The sequence below is a fragment of the Leptonychotes weddellii genome, chromosome 10 (assembly GCF_054177405.1).
Source record: "Leptonychotes weddellii isolate Sample4059 chromosome 10, ASM5417740v2, whole genome shotgun sequence".
Taxonomy (NCBI): Eukaryota; Metazoa; Chordata; class Mammalia; order Carnivora; family Phocidae; genus Leptonychotes; species Leptonychotes weddellii.
This window is the reverse complement of record NC_138378.1, coordinates 74,958,546-74,966,434: the sequence shown is the minus strand read 5'-3', so window position 1 is coordinate 74,966,434 and position 7,889 is coordinate 74,958,546. Positions and strand designations below refer to the sequence as shown.

The 7,889-nt window shown below is 51.5% G+C and overlaps 1 long non-coding RNA gene across 1 annotated transcript; it reads right to left on the bottom strand.

Moving 5' to 3' along the window:
* Positions 1-3,704: 3,704 nt before the first annotated feature.
* On the bottom strand, positions 3,705-6,095 carry LOC145723670 (uncharacterized). The gene is made up of 2 exons (XR_014148915.1): positions 4,922-6,095; positions 3,705-4,089 (listed from the first exon to the last, which is right to left on the bottom strand). It is a non-coding gene; the product is annotated as an uncharacterized LOC145723670 (long non-coding RNA).
* Positions 6,096-7,889: the final 1,794 nt, after the last annotated feature.

The following is a 7,889-nucleotide window of genomic DNA, read 5'->3' as shown; positions in this document are numbered from 1 at the left end:
TGGAGAAAAAGGAACACTTATACACTATTAGTGGGAATGCAAACTGGTGAATCCACAATGAAAAACAGTATGGAGGTTCCTCAAAAAATTAAAAATACAATTACCATATGATCCAGTAATTACACTACTGGGTATTTACCTAAAGAATATGTAAACACTAATTTGAAAGGATATATGTACCCCCAAGTTTATTGCAGCATTATCTACAGTAGCCAACTATAGAAGCAGCCCAAGTGTCCATTGATAGATGAATGGATAAAGAAGATGTTGTGTGTGTGTGTGTGTGTGTGTATACATACATTTGTATATATACACACAATGGAATATTATGCAGCCATTAAAAAAAGAATGAAATCTTGTCATTTACAACAACATGGACAGATCTAGAGAGTATAATGCTAAGTGAAATAAGCCAGTCAGAGAAAGACAAATACTATACGATTTCACTCATATGTGGAATTTAAGAAACAAAACAAAAGAAAAATAAAGAGACTCTTAAATCTAGAGAACAAACTGATGGTTACCAGAGGGGAGGTGGAGGGCAGGGTGGGGATTAAGAGTACACTTACTGTGATGAGCACTGAGTCATGTATAGACGTGTTGAATCACTACATTGTACACATGAAACTATTCTAACACTGTGTGTTAGCTATCCTGGAATTAAAATTTTTAAAAATAGAAAACAAATAAATATGAAGTTATGATAGCAAATGAATGAAGGGAAGAACATCAGTAAGTTAGAAGCTGAAGAAACATCCAGTAAGGGAAGCACTGGGAAGCATGAATTCAACAAAAATGAGACCCCGGGGTCTCAGAGGTATGCCAGGTCGAGGACAGACTAGGAGGAAAGGGATAGAGTGTGAGGAGTCCAAAGAGGTATTTTTAAAGATGAGAAACACTTGAAATGCTGATGGTTGGAACCAGAAGACAGGCAGAGGTTGACAGTTTAGAAGAAAAAGGATCCTGCTGTCTCCTTTTTTTGGTTAGTAACAGAATCCTCCAGCTTTTAACTGGGCACTGGTTTCCCAGGACGGTCATGTTTCCCAGCCTCCCATACAGCTAGGTGTAGTCATCTGACTTATTTGAGCCAATGCTTTACTACCCAAACTTACAAGTGACATTTCAGGGTTATTTCCTTAAAGACACTTGCTCTGCACATTCTCTCCCTTCCTATTTGCTGGGAAATTGCAGCAGCTACTTTGGACCCAAGAAGGACATCACTCACAGAGATTGGCAGAATTGGCCCCCTGGCCTGGGTTCCTGGGTGAACCTGACCTTGTAGAGTGGGGCCTCCACCTGCCCTAACTTGCCCACCTACCTCTGCAACAGAATGTGAGGGAGTAAAAACTCTTCTGTCTTAGTTAAGCCCCTGCATCAGGAACTCCGTGAGAGCAGCCTAGCTTCCTAATACAGGTGGCAGAACAGCCTGCAGAAAAGCCATCAGTCTAGGAGTAAATGAGGCCATGTATGAATGGATTAAAGTTTGGTTTACAAATTTAAATGTATTCAGTTTAAATGTCACCTTTTATTTTGAGATGACAGCCTTCCTAAGTTTTTTATATTCAAATGTATTTCCTCTTAAGCACATCAAAGGTTGAGTGAGGCCCAGGTTGAGAGGAGGGGACTGACTGTAAAGGAGCATGACAAAACTTTCTAGGATGAGGAAGCCCTTCCGTATCCTGATGATGGAAGTTAGTATACAATTACTTAGAGTCATCAAAATTCCTCAAATTTTAAATGGATGAATTGTATTGCAGGCAAACAACACTGTGATTGTGATTAAAAAAAAAAAAATCATTACAATGAAAAAGTGCTCCTTCTTTTATAAAAATATTAAGGAAAGTAAAAATGGGTTGTCTTTTTTCAAGATGTATTTTGGAAAATAAAAAGGAGGCAAACTTATGTGGATCCTGAAATTTTTTCAAAATTTTCAGGGCTGAAAAATTGACAAGCCTGAGAGCCCCTGTATTAGTTATCTATAGCTGTCTAATAAATTACTCAAAAATTTAGCAGTTTATAGTTCTAAACACTGATTATTTCACAGTTCCTGTGAGCTGGGAATCTGGATGGGCTTCCCTGGGTCCTCTGGCTCAGAGGCTCTCAGTCAAAGTGTCTGCTGGGGCTGCAGTCTCATCCGAAGGCTTGACTGAGGGAGGGTTTGCTTCCAGGCTGACTCACAGGGTTGTTGGCAGGACTCAGTTCCTCTCAGGCTCTTGGACTGAGGAAATCTGTTCCTTGCTTTATGAGCCTCTCCGTGGGGCAGCTCACAACATGGCAGCCTGCTTCTAGAAGAGCAAGTAAGTCAAGGAGCAAGAGAGGACAAGAGAGAACCAAAGACTTTTTAAAGGCTGCCTCCCACACAGCCATTGGTCTGAATATGGGGGAGCCAGGTTTGGTAGGACAGCAAGCCTCCTCCAGTGTGACAGGAGAAAGGGGGGGAGAGGCCGGGAGCTGCTATTCCTGTGTAGTTATGTGTAGTTACGTCGTTATGTTGTGTAGTGTACTTATGTTGTTGGAACCTGAGGCAGGTGTATTACTGGTTCTATTTTCTCCCGAAATTAGGGTAGCTGCCAAGAACAGAGAGCAAGTGGTACCATAAGAGGTTGAAGGGAATGGAGGGCTTTAAAATTGCTGGTGTGGGGAAAAGGGGACAGACATGAGCAAAGAACCCCGTGTGGTGCTCCAGCTGGGACCTGAGCCTAGAGGCCTTAAGCTCCAGAGAAGCTACATCCTAAGGCTCCAAGCAGTTTGGGTCCAAAGCAGGAGTCCATACTGAAATCCAGCCCTGAGGCAGATTCGCCTTTTTCTGAGAAAACCACCTGTGTGCAGCCAAGGCCATCCATGATCCCGAGGGGAAGTGGGCAGCCACCAGGAACTTGCGTGTGGATGTTCTGGGCAAACGTGAGTTTCCCTGATGCTCAGGGGCTGGATTTGTGCCATTCTCCACACACAGATACAGGCCATGCGGCTGTTGTTGCGCCTCGGCCCTGCGGTGCCCACCTTATAGGGCCACCCTTCCGGTGGGGCTGCTATCCCTCTCCAGAACTGGACGAGCAACCTCTCTGTCAGATGTCCTGGGAAAGGCAGATCCTCGCACAGGGAATGAGGGGATCTGAGTCCCAAGCTGCAGTGAAAAGGCATTTCCTCTTCTTTCTGGGCCTGGGGACAAAGTAAGTTCTGTCCCAGGGGTGAATTCAAGTCTCCACTCTCTCTCCTGCTTGAAGGCCTGGGTGCAGTGAGTATAGACAGGGCCCACCCTTGGGAGGAAAGAGGATGGCCATTACATCGCTGCAGGGAGATGCTCCTGAAGATGGGCTGGTGGCCCTAAAGAGCCCCCACATCTGGTGGGGGGGGATACGCAGGACGCTCTGCATCTCACTGCCCTCCGCTTGTCCAGGCCTCCGGTACAGCCCTCTTCAAAATGTCAGCCTGATTTCAGCTGCATTGCTGGCACGAAGAGAAAAGCTTCCCCACCCCTCTGCAGGGATAGCAGGAAAGACAGCCGTGTCCGGTTTTCCAGGCCAGGGCAGCCTTGTACCGACGCGATGTGCAGGCCGAGCCAGGACCACCGAGACGGGCTCTCCTACGACAGTGCACCAAGTGAGGCTCAGGAGAGTTGAGGCTAGCCGTGGGGGTGGAGGCCAGGGCCCTGCGTGGGCAGGGGGCTGTGAAGTTGACTGGAACGTGGTTTGACTCAAGTAGGAAACTGCTTCAAGTCACACAATACCGGTCAAACAATGGCAAGTGGCTCAGGCATTTTGGGGGTCAAGGCCAAGGCACGGTTGACCCATTTGTACCTACACGTGGATGTGGCTGGCACTCCCTGCCTGCATCTCTTAGCCCAGCTCCTCTCAGGTCAGATCAGCTCTCCCCCAGACCGCCACCAAGCCAACTACTCCAAGCCCGCCATGAAGATGAGCCCACAGCGGGGCGCCTGGTGGCTCAGTCCTTGGGCGTCTGCCTTCAGCTCAGGTCATGATCCCGGGGTCCCGGGATCGGGCCCCGCATCGGGCTCCCTGCTCGGCGGGAAGCCTGCTTCTCCCTCTCCCACTCCCCCTGCTTGTGTTCCCCCTCTTCCTGTGTCTCTCTCTGTCAAATAAATAAATAAACCTTAAAAAAAAACACATGAGCCCACAAGCTGGCTGCTCACTGAGCAAGAAGCAAGCATTTGAATCAGCAGACCCAACTTCCAAATCAGGGCAGAAATCTTGCTCCCCTTGGACCTTTGTTTTAGCTCCAGCCAGAGACTGTGGAATTGTATAAACTTCTGGACATAGGAGACTCCATTTTGAAGTTCCGTTTTCTTTTCCAACTAATGAACTCTTCAACTGGGCCAGAAGCGGCAATAGTTTTGCAAGCAGTTGCTCAGAAAATTTCAGCAGAGCAACTGGCATTTAGATCATATGAGGACAGTAAAGCTAATTAATACATACCAGGGATAGTTTCATTTGATAGCACCAACAAAATAATCAATACGATCGCCATCAGAAGCGGCTCCACCGGTCCACACCAAATTAAAAGCGGTTTTGTTTCTCTTCTTTATCTAAATCATGTAATTACCCCCTTCCTTCTTTCTCATAAAAAAATCCTTGCTTTCCTCACATAGGATTCTGGTTACCTCAGAATCTGTGCTCCCCCCAAACTGCAATCCCGAGAACCCAAATAAAGGCCTTTGTTCTTTTTCAGTGTTGCCTCCTTTTCTCAGTTCATAAGACAACGGTGCCCTGGTCACACCACAGCCCAGGGTCCTGAGGCAGACGGCGCGCTTGCCTTGGGGACACCAACATTCTTTTCTGGTCCCCACTGGGCTGTGCACTGACACATCCGCCCAGCCTGGCTGGCTGTGTTCCTTGTGCCAAAGGGGTAGCAGCCAAGGAGAAAACAGGCATAAGAGAACAATTTTAAGGAGAAAGATATTTACCGTTAAATTTCACTTTCTTGCTTTCAACACCTCAACTAGAAAGCCCCAGAAAACTGCAATTTACGATCAAATGGCAAAAGCGCAACCTTCCGGCTGCGGGAGGCAGTTGTGTCAGCTTCCCGAATTCTCTTCTCAAAACCAGCTTCCTAAGGATTTAAAATGGTGGGCACGAGATGGGCTTTAGCCAGCAAAAGGCATGAAAGAGAGAAGGCACGGGGCTTTGCACAACTGTGGGAGGGCGTGTCGTGTGTAAATGCAGCGCCTAATTTTACACACGCACCTGAGCGGTCACCCACGAGCCGGAGCCCACTTCTCCGCGGCTCCTCTTTCCCCAGCGAGCCAGGACTCCGGGCCCCGCTCACCCAGGCCACAGCCATTTCCTGGATCCAGTCAAGGAGTCGGAAAGAAACCACAGAAATCTAAAGGACAGAGAGAAACGCAGCTTTCAGCCGAGGGGCCCGTGCCCTGCGGACACCAGCTCGTTCACCCCTGCCCTGACCCTGCGGCAGGATGGCCGCATCTCGCAGGCGACTCTCTCTGTGTTCAGGGCACTCGGGGGGGGGGGGGGGTTTCCGAGCCAGGAGGGGGTAGGGAGCGGCTCCAAAGCAGTACCGTGCTCGCCCCGTCACTGCGGCGGGTTGGGGCCGCCAAGAAGCGCCGGTCCCTGCGACCACTGGCCCTTTGGAGTCTCCACACGCCCCCTTGTGGTGACTGCGCGCCTCTGCGGCTTCTGTGGCTCGGCCACATTGCCGGTTGTCCCGGCCACACCCGGGGGTGCGGGAGACAAAAGTCTGTGGCCAGCCTGGAGGCCCCGTCAGCCGCCCTCCCGGAGGCAGGTCTGGGCCGCCTCAGCACCTTCCGCTCGGCCGGGTGCGTCTGGGGCTCCGGGCACAGGTGGCGGCGGCGGCGGCGGCGGCCGCGTGGGAGGAGCCGCGGGGCGACCTCTGCCCCTCCCTTCCTGGACCCCAATCCCGGCCGGCCGGCGCCCGCGGGGCCTCAAAAGCGCCTGACGCCCGGAGGCTGCTCCCCAGTTTTCCGGGAGGCACGGAGGGAGGCCGCGGTGGGCGCGCGCAGCGAGAGGTGAGGAGGGCTCCGCGGGCGCCCCAGCCCGCAGCGCGCCTGCCTCCCCCGGGCGGCCCTGCGCTTCCGCTCCAGCCCGGGCTCCGGACGCGCCGCGCCCCGGTACGGCCGGCGTGCTGCGCCCTGCAGGGAGGGAAAGGACAGAAAGAGGGAGAAAGGGCCTTGCCTGGTGGCCGCATTTGTCTCCTTCCTCCCGACTGCTGTGGGACTGTGCCCGCTCTGAGATTGGCCGGGGAGGCACTGCCCCCTGGTGGCCTCTGGCCGTCACGGCCACTGTCTTCACCCTGGGCCCCATTCCGGTTTCCCCCAGGGAGCTTTATTGGGTCCTCTCGAGCGAGACTGTGCTTCCCCCCAACCCCCGTCACATCCCCCTGGGGGTGGTACGAGAGGGTCACATAACAGCACAAAATAGCACTTTTCTGGTTCAACCCCATCTGCAGAATTGTGGATACTGTGGACCCGGGCAAGTTCAAACCAATTAGTTCAACAAATCCGAGGGAGTCTGGGCCAGTCTGTGACATAAGGTGACCCTTTCTTTGAGCATTGCACTCCCTCTCTTCCCAGTACTCAGTTCTGCCCTCTAGCATGGCCCCTGGCCAAGGCCCTCGCGGAATAAAGCTCTGCCGCTCAGTAACCCCTGAGCTCAAAGCTGCCCTTTCCCTCTCACCCTAAGTGACATTCCTTTGGGCCCTCATGCAAATAGCCCTTCAGTATTATTGCACCGCCCCCCGCGGTTCCCAAATTAGAATCAAAACTAAAATCCTTGCTATATTGGCAAGGTGCCTTTTTTTTAACATTTTAAATCAACAGTACTCTCGGATACTATTTTTGCCGAGAAAGTGTTAATTGGTTATAAAGGGAAAAAGCAGAGAATGAGGACATCTGGATCCCGGCACTGGTGGTCACCAACCAACTCTGATTCTGGAGGTCTGTTTGTGCCTGGCTGGTCACCCGTTAAAATGGCAAGGAGTGAATATAGAAGCCTGGAATAGTAGGACGGGTGGTGTTCACGTGGGGAGAGGGGAATGGGGGTACCTGGAGATGGTACAGCAAAGGATGAGACAGTGGACATCATGGTGGTGTTTCAGGCTCACCCCCTCCAGGCACTGAGCCTTGTAGTACATTGAGGGTCTGGAACTTTGGGGTGACTGGGGAGGAGCTCATGAAGCCAGGCACACTGGCCCCAAGAAGGGGGCACAACAGGCACGGCAGACATCCAGCTCAGACCTGGCAGAAGACGTGAATGGATCTGTTCCCAAAAACATGAGCAAAACTCCTGAGGACTTTCTGAAATGCCTGTGTCATTCGGGGTGGTGGGGGACACTAAGGGACCCTGAAGTTGAAGAAATAAAGCTAATGGATAGACCCCAGATTGGCTGCCCCTGGGGATACCCAGGAGACATTGTCGGGGTTCATCTGGATCACTGGAATCCTGGTGCCATGCAGACATATATCATGCACTCTGGCACCCTTAGAATAGAACCAGTTTATTCATTAGGGAAACGCAGGAAGGGACATCAGTAGAGAAGTCTGGAGCTCATGGTTCGACATGCATCCTCAGGCTTCTTGCTGGCTTTGGAGACCCCAGAAGGCAGTGATGAGGCAAGAGCTGAAGAGACGCCCACAGGCTGCTGAGCCTCTGAACAGGCCTAGAGACATGTCCAGATATTCAGGAGGGAGAAAAATGCAAACAGCGTTTCCCAAGCTTGCAGAGATTCCTGGTCACTCCATGCTCCTAGAAAAAGGGTGCCTGAAAGCACTCTTTAAGTTCCTTATCTCATGGGGCGCCTGGGTGGCTCAGTTGGTTAAGCGACTGCCTTCGGCTCAGGTCATGATCCTGGAGTCCCTGGATCGAGTCCCGCATCGGGCTCCCTGCTCGGCGGGGAGT